The sequence below is a fragment of the Ananas comosus genome, linkage group 3, assembly GCF_001540865.1.
Source record: "Ananas comosus cultivar F153 linkage group 3, ASM154086v1, whole genome shotgun sequence".
Classification (NCBI taxonomy): Eukaryota; Viridiplantae; Streptophyta; class Magnoliopsida; order Poales; family Bromeliaceae; genus Ananas; species Ananas comosus.
Window position 1 is genome coordinate 8,430,523 of NC_033623.1, and position 18,055 is coordinate 8,448,577.

The following is an 18,055-nucleotide window of genomic DNA, read 5'->3' on the forward strand; positions in this document are numbered from 1 at the left end:
AATGGTTCCAAGTTTCTTCAAAACTTTAAACTCTTTTCGAGAACGCCGAATCAAGCCCGCCGCCGTAATAACAAAAAAAAAGAGGATAGAAAATAGAAAATAATGAAAATCCCATAAAGCTATTTTCGGATGATTCTTTGGACATCAGATCTCCGGGTCCTTCATTTCGATCTAAACCGATTCGGGTGATTTCGTCGGACACCTGGATTTTGGTTTAATTAAAAAAAGGGTTTTCTCCCAAGTTAAAATAAATTTAAAAAGAGAATTTTTTCGGACCCCAAATCAAATTGTATAAAGAAAATTTCTTCGGACCCCAAATGCAATTGCAATAAATTCAAAAAGAAATTTTTTTGGACCCCAAATTAAAATTGCTGTAAATTTAAAAGGGAACTTCTTCGGACCCTAAATTGAAATTGTAATAAATTTAAAATGGAATTTCTTTGGATCCCAAATTGAAATTGCAATACATTTAAAAAGTCATTTCTTCGGATCCCAAATTGAAATTGCAATAAATTTAAAAAGGAATTTCTTTGGATCCCAAATTGAAATTGCAATACATTTAAAAAGTCATTTCTTCGGATCCCAAATTGAAATTGCAATAAATTTAAAAAGGAATTTCTTTGGATCCCAAATTGAAATTGCAATACATTTAAAAAGTGATTTCTTCGGATCCCAAATTGAAATTGCAATAAATTTAAAGAGGATTTCTTCGGACCCCAAATCGAAATTGCAATAAATTTAAAGGGGTTTCTTCGGACCCCAAATCGAAATTGCAATAAATTCAAAGAGGATTTCTTCGAACCCTAAATTGAAATTACAATAAATTTTAAGGAAGCTCTTCAGACCCCAAATAAAAATTGTAATAAATTTATAGGGAATTTTTTGGAACCCTAAATTGAAATTGCAATAAATTTAAAGAAAATTTCTTGGGATCCCAAATAAAATTGCAATAAATTTAAAAAGAATTTCATGGAACCCAAAATCAAATTGAAATAAATTCAAAGAAATTTCTTCGGAACCTAATTCCAAACAAAATAAATTCAAAGCAACCTAATCTGTTAACGGGCTTAGAATCCAGTCCACAAGAAGATAAAATTCGTCCATATGAAGATGAGGCCCAGTTCACATGCGGGCCCAGAATTCAACCCACATGAAGATGAGCCCAGTTCACATACTGTCCCCGAATTCAGTCCATGTAAAGATGAAACCCAGTCCATGTACGGGCCCAGAATCAGTCCACATGAAGATGAGGCTCAGTCCACATACGGGCTTAGAATCCAGTCCATAGGAAAATAGAACCCAGTCCACATATGGACTCCAAAAACCCAGTCCATATGAAAATCCGATTAAGTCTACATATGGGGCCACAATCCAGTCCACATGAAAATGAAAGTTAGGGTGCGTTTGGTTCGCATTATGAAAGATTATTATGAATAAAAGATATCCGAGAATCTTATTCCTATTCATTCTATTACTAAGAATGTGGAATTTCTATGTTTGGTTCGCACGGTAATATTAATTAGCCATATTATTTAATATTACAAAAAATATACAATTAATTAATTTATTTATTTAATTAATTTTAGATAATGTTACCAAAAGTTTCAACATCTTTTTAGAAAAATGAGAGAGAGAGTATAAGTCAGAGAGAGAGAGAGCATAATTAAAAAAATAGAAAGAAAAATATAGTCGAAATTAGAGGAAGTGAGAGAGTTGAAATTTTAGAAAGAGAGAGAGAGAGAAAGCTTAGTTTAGAGAGAGAAAAAAAGTTGAATTTTAGAGAGAAAAATAAGTTTAGAGAGAGATATAAGGTTAGAGTGTAACGAAAAATAATATCAATTAGCCGGCGGGTAGGAAGAAAGAAAGAGATTAGACATATTATGATTATCCCAATCCATTAATATGAGGATACCCATCCTCCCTCAAGGGAATGAGATTAGTATTTTGGGGTGAATCTTATTTCCAAGTTAATCCAATATTACCAACTAGATTACTTAGTGCGTTTAGCCAAATACCGTCATATTTTTTTTATTTCCATTGGATTACTAGAAATCTTTAAAAGATAGCGCGAACAAAACGCACCCTTAGTGTATAAAAAAACCCCACCAAGTCCACAATAAAAATCCAAAATCTTGCAAGTCCACAATAAATATTCAAAATCAAAAATGATTTTAGTCACATATAGTCCACAATAAAAGCCTGACCCAATTTAGTCCACAATAAAAGCCCAACCCAATTTAATCCACAATAAAAGTGTAACCTAACCGAATCTAATATGTAAATAAAACTTAGCCTACAAGAACACCAAGGACTAAGAACATTAAGCCCACAGCTATCGAACCCATATCATCCAAATGCCTAAAATGCAAACCCAACTTTTCATATTTATGGACCAAAAATCCAAATTAAAGTCACATGAATCAAAATGGGCTTTCACCATGAACCGGAAATGAGTTTTTCATCATGAACTAAACATAGGCTATAATGAACCAAATCATACCCAAATCTTATAAATCATACACCAAATCTCATGAACCATATTCAAATCTCATAAACCAAATCTTATGAGCCATACCTAAATCTCATGACTCATATCCAGATCTCATAAGTCATACACCAAGTTAATGAACAAAATCATTCTCAAATGTCGTGAACCATATACTAAGTTCATGAACCAAATCATACTCAAATCTTATAAACCATACACCAAGTTTATGAATCAAATCATACTCAACTCTTATAAACCATACACCAAGTTCATATGACATTCTATCGTGAGCCCAACTCTACCATGAGCCAAGTTCATAAACTGAACCCAACTCTACCATGGGCCAAGTTCATAAACTGAACCCAATTTCATCATGAATCTCAATCTTTCGCTCTAGCACATATACCTAAAGTAAAAGTCAAATGCAAAATCGACTAACCCTAATATATGTACTTAGGGCTAAGTCAATCCTACCACCTTAGCACATATAACTAAGGCAAAATCATCCCAAAACCGACAGAGTTCTAAATTATTGGAAATTCGTCAAATCAAGTCCACCAAGTTCATGAACAAAATCATTCTCAAATGTCGTGAACCATATACTAAGTTCATGAACCAAATCATACTCAAATCTTATAAACCATACACCAAGTTTATGAATCAAATCATACTCAACTCTTATAAACCATACACCAAGTTCATATGACATTCTATCATGAGCCCAACTCTACCATGAGCCAAGTTCATAAACTGAACCCAACTCTACCACGGGCCAAGTTCATAAACTGAACCCAATTTCATCATGAATCTCAATCTTTCGCTCTAGCACATATAGAGTAAAAGTCAAATGCAAAATCGACTAACTCTAATATATATACTTAGGGCTAAGTCAATCCTACCACCTTAGCACATATAACTAAGACAAAATCATCCCCAAACCGACAGAGTTCTAAATTATTGGAACTTCGTCAAATCAAGATCAATTGAGCCCTAATACATATATTTAGAGTTCAAATCTAACTAACCCTAATACAAATATTTAGGGTTTAGTCAATTCTTTTTCTCTAGCATATATACCTGGCGCGAAAGCCAAATCAAATCCGACTAACTGTAACACATATACATAGGGTCCAGTTAACCTTTTTGCTCTAGTGCATCTATCTAGAGTGAAATCTATATTCAATCAAGCTCTAATATATATACTTAGAGTTCATTCAAATCAAATCCAATGAATCCTAACGCAATACTTTAGGGCTTAGTTAGATTCTCATTTTAGCACATATAACTAGAGTGGAAAATATATAAAACTCAGCTAATTTTGATACATATACTTAGAAAACATGTACTTAGGATTATATCAAGTCCTACCCATGTCAATACATATACTTAGGATTAGGTCACATCTTCATCTTAGAACATACAACTAAGATGAAATCAAATAAAATTAGACTCTAAAACATGTACTTGGAGCTAATTAGACTCTAATACATATACTTAGAGTTTAATGTCGACTAGGTTTTAATACATATACTAACGATCTAGTAAACTTCAAATCCAACTGAATCCTAATGCATGTACTTAGGATTCGGTCAATTATCAAGATATAATCCATTCCATCCTTCCTATGAAGGTCTCTTAATCGAAGGTGCCATAATATCACGGGAATAATTAATAGTAGATGTTTGCATCTATTGGAAGCCATAGATGCACTAATATCGCGGACACAGTCAAAGGGTCGCGAGGCTCCTCGGTGCGTCATTTGTGGTGGAGAGTGGAGACCATCGACCGATGTATTGCGAGCAGCGTGAGGGGAGATGTTTTAGATGCGGTCAGACGGGACACTTTAGCTATCAGTGCCCGAGAGGGTCGTCACCTGCCCCGTCTACTGCTTCGGTTTAGTCGGCTCCTCGACAGTTCACGGGAGCCTCATCTGTTGCCATATCTACTGGACGTGCCTTGGTGCCATGTTAGCGTGAAGGACCCCAAGCGGCGCCTAGCGGTCTCGTGTTTGCTGCCTAAGTGGAGGAACCTGCTGCCGCTGAGGACGTCATGGCAGGTATTGTGTTGGTAAATGGAATCAGATCTACAGCCCTATTTGACACCGGTGCATCTCATTCATTTATTAGCCGGACATTTGCTAGCATGCATGGCATAGAGGTCAAGTTCGCCGAAGAGGCTTGGTGGGTTAGCACCCCGGAAAACACGATTTGTGTGAGAAAGGAGTGTTTGGCGTGTCCCGTACAAGTGGGTGACTGGATTATGCCGGCACACTTACTTGTACTGAAAAGGTTGAGAGGATTTGATTTATTATTGGGTATGGATTGACTCTCGAAGTACTACGCGACTATTGACTGCGATAGAAAGGTGATAACTTTTCGTGAACCTGGACAAGAGGAGTTTACCTATCGCGCTTGTAAGAGTTCACTCTTTGTTATGACGGTGTCGGCGTTGAGGGCAAGAAAGTTAGTTAGTAGCTGTTACGCAGCTTATTTGGCAACTATGGTGGAGACTTGTAAGGAGACTCCGGTGCTCGAGGACATTCAGGTGGTCCAAGAGTTTCCAGATGTATTTCCCGTAGAGTTGCTCGGAATGCCACCCGATCGGGAGATCGAGTTCGTGATAGACTTGATTCCTGGATCGGCGCCGATTTCGAAAGCACCATATAGAATAGCACCGGCCGCGCTAAAGGAGCTGAGGGCTCAGTTGCAAGATCTCCTTGACAATGGATTCATTAAACCAAGTGTATTATCTTGGGGAGCCCCGATGTTATTTGTGAAAAAGAAGGATGGGACTCTCTGGTTATGTGTGGATTATCGTGAGCTAAATAAAGTCACAATTAAAAATAAATATCCGTTTCCCTACATAGAGGATTTGTTTGATCAATTGCAAGGGTCCCGGGTGTATTCGAAGATTGATCTACAGTCGGGGTATCATCAATTGAAGTTCAAGCCAGAGGATGTTCATAAGACCGTGTTTCGTACGCGTTATGGACATTATGAATTCACGGTCATACTATTTGGGCTTACAAATGCCCCTGCAGCATTTATGGACTTAATGAACCATGTTTTCAAGCTCTTCTTGGATCGATTTGTCGTTGTATTCATAGACGACATATTGATCTACTCCCATAGCGACGAGGAACACGACGAGCATTTGAGGATTGTGCTACAAGTCCTTCGGGAGGAGCAACTTTAGGATTGTGCTACAAGTCCTTTCTGAGGGTAGTGTATCCGTTGACCTGAGGAAAGTTGAGGAAATTAAGGATTGGCCTCGCCCGACAAATGTATCGAAGATCCACAGTTTCGTGGGTCTTGCGGGCTATTATAGGCGGTTTGTGGAGGGTTTCTCAAAGATTGTTGTTCTAGTTACCCGCCTTACACGCAAGGGAACTAAGTTTGTGTGGAATGACGAGTATGACAGGAGTTTTAAAGAGTTGAAAGAAAAATTGACTACGGCTCCCGTCCTTGCCCTCCCGATCTCGAGAGAGAACTTCGTCGTGTACGGTGATGCATCCTATCAAGGTTTGGGGTGTGTTTTAATGCAGCGCGGGTAGGTTATTGCATATGGCTCCCTCCAGTTGAAGAGTCACGAGAAAAACTATCCCATTCACGATTTGGCATTAGTTGCAGTGATCTTCGCACTCAAATTATGGAGACACTATTTGTACGACGAGCGTTGTGAGGTGTATACGGACCATAAGAGCCTCAAGTATTTATTGACGCAAAAAGAATTAAATATGAGGCAGCGTCGGTGGTTAGAATTGTTGAAGGATTATGATGTGACAATTCTATACCACCTGCAAAAGGCCAACATGGTGGCGGATGCGCTTAGTAGGAAATCAACGAAAAATCTTGCGACGGCTATTAGGCATAAAATGTCGTTGTGGAAGGAAATAGGGCGGATCGATCTCGAGGTTGTGGCCTAGGGGGTCCCAGCTATGCTTGCCGCTCTCATTGTGCAACCGATCTTGTTGGAGAGACTTAAAGATCGGCAATCTTCGGATCTGAGTCTCCAAAAGGTGCGGCAAGACATCGAGAACGGGCGCACGAGCAATTTTCGTGTGGACCCCGATGGTGCATTTCAGTACCGAGATCGTTGGTGTGTACTGGACGACGCGAAAATTCGAAAGATTATTTGCAAGAAGCTCATCAATCTCCCTATAGTGTTCATCCGGGCGGCACCAAGATGTATAAGGATCTCAAAATTCATTAATGGTGGCTGGGGATGAAAAAGGATATTGGACACTATGTGGCGCAATGTCTTGTGTGTCAGCAAATCAAGGCGGAGCGCCGGTTTCCAGCGGGAAAACTTCAAAGTTTACCTATTTTTGTTTGGAAGTGGGAGGACATAGCTATAGATTTTGTTGTGGGATTATCCCGTTAGCAGGGTGGTCATGATGCGATTTGGGTGATAGTAGATCGTCTATCTAAATCAGCACATTTTCTACCTATCCATACCACGTGGTCGGGTGATAAATTGGCGCAGATGTGTCTTGATGAGGTTGTAAGACTCCACGGAGTTCCGACGACTATTGTATCGGATCGGGATCTCCGATTTACATCTCATTTTTGGAAAAGTTTGCAAGAGGCAGTTGGTACACGGCTCGAGTTTAGCACGGCATTTCATCCTCAGAGCGATGGTCAATCGGAGAGGACGATCCAAGTTATAGAGGATATGATTCGGGCGTGTGTTATGGATTACAAGGGCGGATGGCATGATCATTTGGCAATGGCCGAATTCGCCTACAATAATAGTTATCAGGCGAGTATTGAAATGGCGCCGTTTGAAGCTCTCTATGGGAGAAAATGTCGATCTCCTATACATTGGGGAGAAGTTGGTGAGCGAGTTGCTTTTGGTCCCGATGTGTTGAAAAAGGTAGAGGAGAAAGTTCGCATTGCTCGCAATAGGCTTTTGACGGCGCAATCTCGGCGGCAAAGTTATGCGAATGTGCGCTGGCGAGATCTTGAATTCGCCGTGAGGGACCGCGTTTTCTTAAAAGTGTCACCTATGCACGGTGTTAAGAGGTTCGGAGTTCGGGGAAAGCTTACCCCGCGATATATCGGACCATCTGAAATTTTGGAGCTAGTGGGCACCAGGGCGTATAGACTTGCATTGCCGCCCAAACTGGAGGGAGTTCACAACATGTTTCATGTGTCCAACCTCCGCAAGTATATCCATCATCCGGACCATGTCCTCTTGTTTGAACTGCCGGAGCTACAAGAAGATATGACGTACGGGGAATTCCCTGTATGCATTCTCGCTCGAGAAGTGAGGGAATTGTAGAATCGTACAATACCGTATGTAAAGGTTGAGCGGAGCAATCACGAAGAGCGTGAAGCCACTTGGGAACTCGATGACGTAATGTGGGAACATCATCCTCATCTTTTCGAAGAATTAAATTGAGGTAAGAGTAAAGTTTAAATGAGTTGAATTGAGTTTCGGGGATGAAACTCTTTTTAAGGGGTGGGGAGTGTAAGGTATTGGCTCTCCGAGTAATATACCAACTTTGATCAAGTGGATCAAAGTATGGAGAAGTGGACCATGAGACATGTTCTGTACTTGGTCCCGAGGGCCTTGGATTCGTTAAAAGGGACCTCGGATAATGTTTGAGTGGTTTTAGCATTATCCGACGAAAATGAACTCAAAACTTGGGAAAAACTGCAGTCTCGGCACAGTGTACTGGTACTGGGACCTGGTACCGATAGCTGATAAAGATGCAGAGGAAGGTTGCTCTCGGGTTTAGAAGAGCTGGAAAGCGCATACCGGTACTAGAGCATCCGCATATCGATACTCAAGTCAGTGTATCGGTACCCAGCGGCTTGCGCAGAATATGTGCTATCGGGTTGAGATGTCCACCCGGGGGTATCAGTACCCAATCCCGTGTACTGGTACCTAGTGTATTGTTGTGCAAAATATGAAGGGTTGCAAATGTAAGTTGTTGAAGGGCCTATTTGCAATTGTGGGAACTTATAAATAGCCCCCACACCCTTCTCTTTTCTCCGCAGCTGAGAACACCCTATCTTCCTCCTTTCTTCACATCTCCTTCTCCTTCTCTCTAGGATCTCTCCAACAAGGTGGATTGGAGGGATTTGGAAGGATTTTGGAGCTTGGTGGAGTGGAAGAGGCTCTCCTACAAGGTGGAGCTTGAGTCTAGAGGTGACCAAGGTAAAGGTTTGCAAGTTTAGCCTAGGGTTTACCTTGGTTGATCTAGAATCCATGTTTTTAGGGTTCTTGTGGTTTAGAAACCTAGAATGATTTATGGTTTCTCATGGGATTGGTTCTTCACCATGTTAAAGGAAACCCTAGTGTTGAAATTAGGGTTTTTGTAGATATGGGGTTTATAGTGAAATTGATCCCTTAGTTCTTTAATTGAAGGATAAATCGACGCGTAGGGAGGCTGAAAGCGAAGTTCCTATGAGCCTACGGCACAGCGTTGGAGAAAAACACCGTTTTCCATTCGTTACCCTTGGGTCGAGCTAATACGGTGTCGAAAAATCGTGAGACTTGGTTTCTCGCCTCTTAGCATCAAACCAAGGTGGGTGATGCTATCTGTCACGCCCCGAGCCCGATCCTTTTGGCCGGTTCGAGAGCGCCGAACAGACGCCGAACGGACAGAGCCTCCCCTGTTTGCCCAAGGCTCAACAACAAGTATCAATAGAGTATAAGGATTGCATAAGCGGAAGCATACACAACGGCTCGCACGAGGGCAAACAATAGCCAATAGTGAAAGTAAATAACTACACTTAGGAAATTAATTACAATTTGTATTATTTCTTGTTACATCCCATTCTTCCAAAATATAACATTGATATTAAATGAATTCTTTTACATCATTCATGTCCTTTCATTTAATAATTATAATCATCAAAGTACAAAAGATGATATATCAAAAGGGTATGGAACTATGAAATAAAACATCTCGAGCGGTCTCTACCTAGGGCGCGATGCCCTTACTGCAGTTGTCTGCCGGCTCACTCGGTCCCGGCTCTGTGGAAATAGGGGTGTGAGAATTACAACAAAGTTCCCAGTGGGTTCGGCAACCAACCACACCGACTATCCCACTAGGTCTAATCAGGCATAATATAATAAAAGAAAGAAAGTAACCAACTAACAAATGCAACTAATATGCCTGAACAATAAAAATGCGATGCTCGATATAATGCTCATGATGAATGTAAGATTACAATTTCTTTACCCAATCTCTTGGCTAACCCGTAGGTTTCGCCCTCAATAAACTCACTAACCCAAAATCCTATTAACTGGGGAGATACCAGCTACAACCCGATAGGATCGTCCTCTGGGGAGATACCCGCTACGACCCAGTAATGTCGACTCTGGAGCACATCGCCCGAGGGTGAGCTACCACCCTCGAGTAAGGACTAAAGGTGAGTATGATCAATCCTACATTGAGGATTCCAAGTTCAATCCATTGCTTAACTTTAAGGAAGATGTAACACACTGGACCTTTGCAAATTGCGAGGTTCGAGTGGTTGGTTGTGTGCTTAGCAATTCCAGACTTTCTGGTGGGTCGTTCACAGTGTTCCGACCTATGGCTCGCTTCCCGAGAAGTGAGGTTTAAAGCCTAGCACAAAAACCCGAAAAAATGAATTTTTGGTTAACTCTCGGATTGCATTTTTGGAGGCTGTGTACCGGTACAGGTTGATGGCTGTACCGGTACAAGGTTGATGGTTGTACCGGTACAAGGTTGATGGTTGTACCGGTACATCCACCGGGCTTGTACCGGTACAGAGCCGCTGAACCCCGCAACCTGAGCCTCGGGTTGGGATTTTTGTGGGTCTTGTACCGATACAGGGGCCCATGTACCGGTACAAGGAGGCTGATTTCGTGCAGTTTGAACTGCAGGGGTGTTTTTGCAATTGTGGACTTCTTATTTGAACCCCCACGCCCTAGGGGCTTCTCCTGAGCTTGGGACCAGCAAGAGGAGAGGTAAGGGAGCCCTCCACACTCTCCCATTTGATTCCCTTGATTTTTATTTGGATTTAGAGAGATTAAAACCTCTCTTTTTGCTCCTTTTTGGGTGTTGGAGGCTTTTCCACCATTGGAGCTTGGGATTGGAGCTTAAGAGGGGGAAGATCTCTACACTTGGTGGACTTGGAACCTTGATTGAAGCTTCTAAGAGGTTAGTAACCCCTTCTCTCCCTCTAGATCTAACTTTTAGAGGTTTCTTTAAGATGAAACCATAGAGTGAGGTTTTAGGGTTTATTTTGGGCATTTTCGTTTTAGGGCTTTTGGAGCTCAATTGGTTGGATTAGAACGTTCCTCTAGGCTAGATTGGAAGGGTTCTAGCTCTCTTTTGGAGCTTTGGAAGAGATTTCTTCTCGTGAGGTGAGTGTTGACGCTTTTGCTTCTAGGTTATTGATTGAGCTATTTGCTCTTCGTTTCGTTTGGGTAACCCCATTTTTGATGTTCCTAGGGTGCTAGGAAGCTAGTGGATACCTCTGTTCGGCGAAACTAAAGTTTCGATTTTGGTGGGTTTGACCTAGCCTATTGTATGAGAAATTTTCATAGCTCATGGTTCATGCTTCGTTAAGCGATTATTTATGCATTTCCATGCTAGATATATTTATTGTGAATTCTAGGATGCTTAACATACCTATGTTATGTATGATGAAATTTCGGACCTCTATATACTAGAGAATCAGTGTATGAAACTTGTTCATGATTTGGCATCCTATTGAGACTTGGTATCGTGGTTCCTATGGTGAGAATGAACATTGCTTGCATGCATTTAAACTTATGCCTATTTGAGACTCAATGTAACTTGGGAGCTATAATGGGGCTTGGGAAATTGAATACTTGAGAACTATTGGGCCAATATCATCAAGGGGCATTGGGCTCGGGACATAATGAACCTAGTAGTAATGTCACATTTGAATCATAGAACATAAAATGGACTTAGTGGATAACATGCTTAGGTGTCATAAAGAGGTACCAAGCCGAGTGAGTGTTGGAACATCACATTGTGACTTTGACATTGACTGAGAGGTTACCAGTGCTTATTACCATGTTAGAGACATGAGGATTGGATACTTAAGACTTGGACTATACTTGCTTGCCATTTGTGCTCATTTGCACATGCTTGTGAGGGTCGCTCCCTACAAGCCGGCACTCCGGAGTTAGCCTACATGACTACGTTTGCTCGTGCGGTATCGAGAAACCTACGGGGTCGGGAGGGATAGAGTCATTCCTAGAGTGGGAATGCTGGGGCTACCACCGACACTTAGGCGGCACAAGCTGGACTACAATAAGTGGATCCTAAAATAGGATTGAACAATGACATTGAACCGAGAATGAATAATCACTATTAGATAGGCTTAGTAGTTGGATTACATTTACATGCTTACAGCATAGTGTTGAGACATGTATACTTGATAGTTATCTGTTGCATCATAGTATACTTGGTTGCCATGATAGAACTTATGCATCATGTACTGATAAAGGTTAATAACATTAAATTATTGCCATTGGACATACTTCCTTATGATAGAATAGATGTACAAAATATTGACATCATGCTTACTTGAGACACAGTAGACTAGCATTTCATTTATGCTTTTATATTGCAGTTATCATCATTACTTTTATTGCTTCTCGTACTTACCTTTTTCTTTTGGGGCCTAGTGGTGCATAGAGCTGAGGTCAGTAATTGCCCACTGGGAACTATACATTATAGTTCTCACGCCCTCGTTTTCTTGATGCTTTCAGAGCCTTCCACGCCGGGAGAGGTTAGGGACCGCGGGAATGGAGTTGCTTCGAGCTAGCTTCCTTCGAGGACGATTCGATAGGTGGTCTACCTCTCGTTGTTTTATTTTGTGAGAGGTTGAGAGTTGTACCCGTATATGTATAGAGACCACCATTCTTTTGGATTTATGTATTTCCTTGAGGAGTTAGTATTGTATCACCTTGTGCTTTACTTTTATGGTTTAGCATGTTTCCTTTATTCTCGTTGTAGAGATTAGAACTTTACTTGCTCTGATATCTCTAGTTGTAAATTATTTCTTGCTTTTACTTCCGTTTTTTTTGTAGACGCCTTATATGTGTAGACATATGGCGGGTCTGGGCGCGCTCCCGGGAGGGCCTCTGCCGGTCCCGGGGCGTGACAGAAGACCATGTCAAATGACCTTGAACTCTAAGGTTGAAATGTCATAATGTCTCAATCATTCTTTTCGTTGCATTCTTTACTATCACTAGTGTCATATACACTACCAAGTTTTGTACTCATGCCACACTTATTTTCTAAGTGCTATGTTCTTGTTCTCATACCAAATGTCACACTCGTTTTCTAAGTGTTCTAGACTCATCAATGTCACTTACTAGATCTATGTCCATGTGTCACTTTTGTTCACTAACCCTTCTAGATTCTTGTCACTTGTTATGCATAAATAGGGTCACAATTCTCACATACTTACCAATATTTCATATGAAATTGAATTCACAATCATGCAATAAAGCTCGCAATTAATCCTACTATGCAAGATGCTCAATATATACATATATGTTCAAACATGACACTTTTAGACATAAAGGGATTTCCGAGGTCCTTGAAATGCACCACCCACCTCAAGTGGTCGTGTGGGCGTAGAATATGACGACTCCCGAACTTTACGAAAGCTGATACCACGACCTACAACCAAAATAGTGCCACTTTAGGCCTTTTGTACATGAACCATACATAAACATTTTCGTAACGTCGAACGGAGTTGTCCAACGTGCCGAGGACACCCCCAATTAGGTTTCTACGAGGTCAATTCACCCCCGAAAAATTCTAGGGCAAAAGCTCCAAATTTGGTGCCCTAACCAAACCCATTGTTAAACCCTAGGTATTGATCTGTAAAACAAGCAAAAGAGAGCTTGTCTAATCTCTAGAAGCTCATTTAGAACCATCCTAACCATCTCTAGGGATTAAAATGCAAACCCTAGAAATCCCCCATTAGAGCACTATGAAGAAAACTAGGGTTTCATGGTATTCAAAGCTCTACTACTCTTCTAAAGCCTCTAAAGAGACCAAAACTCCAAAATCTAAGGTTAAACTCCAAACTCTAGAGCTCTACTTGCTAAAAACTTATCTTGGCCCAAGTTCTAGCAAGCTCCCTCTTGTTGGAGAGCTCCTAGACCTACCAAGTCCACCAAAAATTCCTCCTCAAGCTTCTTCTTCTTCTTCTCCTTCAAGCCCTAGGTGATTTCTAGAGAGAGAGAGGAGAGGAAATGAGAGGGAGAGAGGTGTGTGTGTGTGCTGTGAAAAGGGGAGAGGGGATGGGCCATATAACATGTTGCAATATTTGCAACTAAGTCCCCCAACTCTTTCTCTGTGCACTACCCAGACTGGGCATTTTTCGCAGTGAGGGACCGGTCCCCGAGAGCTCCTCCCGCAGACTACGCAGGCTATGCGCGATGCAACCGGTCTTCCTTGATGGAACCGTTCTCCGGGGACCGGTCTCTCCTCGCAGGGACCGGTTCCCGAGAGCTGATTTTTCAGGACTTAGCCGATTTCTCAGCCATCTCGCTGGCTACGCGTTCGGGGACCGGTCTCTCCCACCAGGGACCGGTCCCCGAGAGCACAAAACCTGCAGTTTGCAAATTTTGATTTCCAAAGCTTTCGAAGGTCCCTTGTAATACATTTTTTAATTACATGACGCCTTCTGTCACGCCCTGGACTTCAGCGGAAGCTCACCAGTCACGTGCACAGACCCGCCGTGTATGTCACAACTCAGTATACACCAGGCGTCTACAATCAATATAGTAAAAAGCAATCAATTCTAACCAGGTAATCAGAGCACAACTTAAAAGTATAAACTTATACAACCCAAAACCTTATTACAAAATAAAAATCGAATACATTCTACATAAACCCAAAGTATAACCCAAAACTAAACTAGAAGTGCTGGAGTGGTTTCGTCTATTAACATCGAGGAGGCTCTAGCTATCCGCTGACACCTTGCCGGAAACCCTAACCTTTCCCGCTGTGGAAGGCTCTGTAAAAATAACAACAAAGAGGGCATGAGAACTATTAAACAATAGTTCCCAGTGGGTAAGCCACCGGGAGTGGCGAAGTACACCACTAGGTCAACTGTGGCGGAAGTAACAGTGGTAAATAAGCAAGTAAATGCAACAGGTATTGAAATAAATCAATTATGCGGTTTACTTATAGTCAATATATAAATGCACCAATCCACAAGTTGTAGGTACTCGTTTATGCTGATAAGTTCTATCATTCATGTTAGTGACAATTTAACTAGTCATATGCCCAATGGTATGTAAATAACTCATTATTGTTGAAATAACTAATGATATCATGAAATTACTTCCTATACCAGTAAAAGTGTAACACATTGCCACTATGTCACTAATGTCAAGATGTCAACTTCCTAGCTTGTTCATCAATGAGTTCACTTGTCATTTAACTACTCGATGTTTAAATTTTGTAAGACCGACCCGAAGGCTGTCTGGCATGAAAACCCACCCGAAGGCTGTCTGGAATGAAGACCCACCCGAAGGCTGTCTAGTATGAAGACCCACCCGAAGGCTGTCTTGTATGAAGACCTACACGAAGGTTGTCTAGCATGTGCAGCGCCTAATGGCCACGTGGAAGTTAACACTACCCACAGCAATCCATTTTGGCGCTTACTTCATACATGAGCGAGCAATCTATCGCTAAGCGACTCTGGAGTGCTGGCTTGGGGGGGCGCGACCCCCACAAGCATGTGCGAAAGAGCACAATGGCATGCAAGTTGCAATCTGTAGCATCAGTATCACGAATTCATCATGTCTTAAACATGGAATCTCAATTCGACCCAAGGTCGACACTATAGTACCCAAACGTAAGCCACTATCAACTACTTGTTGATATAATTCTATCAATACCTAGTATAGCTCAAATTAGTATATACTTTAACTTATATGGGGTTATACCCACACATGTTCACATAGAGTCCTCTCACTACTGCCAATACATAAGGGAAGTGGTTTACAAAGGTCATATTCAATGACTCATTTTAGGTTCATAGGACCCGTGGCACATATTCTAAAGTTCCACAAAAGCCTCCACTACTTGGAGTAAATAAATAATATGCAAGTACTTCTGCTTAATTATACAAGTATACGTCATGGTTCTTCTAGTTATTCTACTAGAATATATACACTTAACTGTGTGCATTCATGTTATATCATAATGTCAAAATTAAGCTAGTTTATCAACATAAGTAAGGAAACAGTAATCAACTGGTCAACACCAATATGTAGACAGTGTCTAAGATACTTTTATATGGCTTCACAAGAATGCACAAATAACCTCATTATGTAAGATAATCCACGAGTTCTAGCGTTATGTCTATAACGTAGAATAGTGTGATTTCATCTCAGGTACCTCGTTCTCTTGTTGTCTAATAGAGCTAATTGATGCCTTCAAGGTTAGAATTTCTCCCCTCTGAAATGATGTCATAATTAACTTGTTGGTATGACTACTAATAACAAGGATACATGGAAATAGAGCAAATGATCTATGGCAAATAGATAATTCCATAACTCTTTCTCTACTACATAGAGAAGCTATCATAATCACAGGAATGCAAGTCTCAATTCTTTCAAGTACACATATATTCATATAGATATGCAATGAATTTAACTCATAATGAATTTAACTCATAATGTCAAAGGAGACATAGAGAGAATTCACCCATTTCGGGAAGGACCGACCGACCTTCCAATCGACCACTCTTGTCGAACTCACAATCGTAGGAATTTGAAGTCTCCAAGTCCCCTAACAACAAATCAAAAATCAACTTGAAAGCTGAATTATATTCCTGTTGCAAAACCTCATATAATCATGCAATATGAACTAGATTCTCACCTAAGTTTAGTCTAAAGTTAAACCTCTGCTTCAATTCAGGTTGAAGCACCTCAACTCGGCTTGATTTAGCTCAAAAGAGTCTCAATATTCAGCTCAAGGTGATCACTACATCTGCTGTGAATTATTCCAAACTGCATCACTACTTTCACTTATATCTCTAGTATAACATCAAGGTAAGACAAGTAGGGAGTTAATCACCTTCGCCAATTCAGTCCAGCTTGTTGTTAGCTTTGGGTTGAAGAATCATCTCCAAACTATGTTCCAAAAATCATCGAACCCAAGTCGCAAGGTTCACCTCTCTTGTTGCGGCTCTGCTACGAATCAGCATCAAGGCAACATTAAAATCCTTATGTAACTACATAGTATAGGATAGAACCTTACTTGTTTAGATTCCCTACCAGGAATTCTACTTCCTACTGGTGGGAGTGTACGCAAAATCAATTTAAAAGGTTCAGTTCCAAGTAGAAATCATGGCTGCTCTAATCCTGAATCAACACAACATTACTTACTTATTACTACACTCAAAATAGGGAGGAAAGTGGGTAGATTACATCATCTAATCACTAACTCAACTCTAGCTGAGTTAAAGTACAGCAAAGCTCCTCTTTAAAGCTGCAAAAGCTCTCCCTCAATTCAGCTAGCAGCAAAGAACAAGAAACAAGCTTAAACCCATCACTAACACCAAGTTATGGAAAGAAATGGTACAAATCACTTTACCAAGTTGTAACTCAATTATCTACTGAGTTGAAGTTGCAAAATTCTCCCAAATTCCTCTCTCTCACAACCCTTAGCAGCTCCAAAGCCTTCTACTTCAGCTAGCAACAAAACAAAAGGAAGAAGTGGGCTTAATTCCATCTTTTTCACTTCAAACCATGGGGAAATCTTATAGAGAGAAAGAGAGAGAAGCTCACCCCTGATCCTGAGCTCCAACAAGATAAGAACAAGCTCAGGGTTCGAGCTAAGCTGATAAGAACAAGCTTAGACAGTGAAAAGACCAAAATAACCTTAGCCACGCAGCTACTGCTGTGCTGTGTACCGGTACACAATGATGGTTGTACCGGTACACTATACAAATTCCTACAATTTCGAATTTCCAATGCATTTTCGATCTTTTAACTGTTTGATCACGCCTTTAACTTGTCAAAAACCTTTCTACTACTCTTTAAAAGATGTAGGTTAGTTCCCATTACCATTCCCACTCATCAAACTTCATAATTAACCAAGTTCAAAGCACTACATTCGATTAGTGCATTTGCGATGCACTTTTTCATTTCCAGTTATCTGCTTGGTCCAGTACCTGGCTGTAACCTCTTGACAATCCTTCAAAAGTTGTAGAAGAGTTCCAATTGCTATTCCAACCCTCAAACTTCATAATTCACCAAAGTTCAGTGTTTTACATTCACCACTCCTAAAAAGGAGTTTCGTCCGCGAAATTGGAATCTATATTATACTCCAAAACCATCCAGAGCAAGTTGGGACTGTATTTACATAATGCTTCAATTCCTTTCCAAGGAGTTTGAATTAATCAAATCATACGAAGCATCTTCTTATGATGACATCCATAATTCTGGAAGTTTAGTACATCGCACTTTACCTTTCCCATCATTGTTCATAAAGTTCTTCTTTCATCCACAAAATCCATGGTTTTAATGGATGAAGTTCCATTTTTGCCTTTCTCAACGATTCGAAGATAAAATCCA

The 18,055-nt window shown here is 40.7% G+C and overlaps 1 long non-coding RNA gene across 4 annotated transcripts; it reads right to left on the reverse strand.

Moving 5' to 3' along the window:
* LOC109708101 lies at positions 14,265-17,297 on the reverse strand. Of its 4 annotated transcripts, none has more exons than XR_002215655.1 (7): positions 17,267-17,297; positions 17,073-17,170; positions 16,754-16,840; positions 16,554-16,666; positions 16,356-16,466; positions 16,206-16,265; positions 14,265-14,481 (listed from the first exon to the last, which is right to left on the reverse strand). It is a non-coding gene; the product is annotated as an uncharacterized LOC109708101 (long non-coding RNA). The 4 variants fall into 4 exon arrangements; XR_002215656.1 differs by having other exon boundaries at positions 16,356-16,469; XR_002215653.1 differs by having other exon boundaries at positions 16,554-16,669.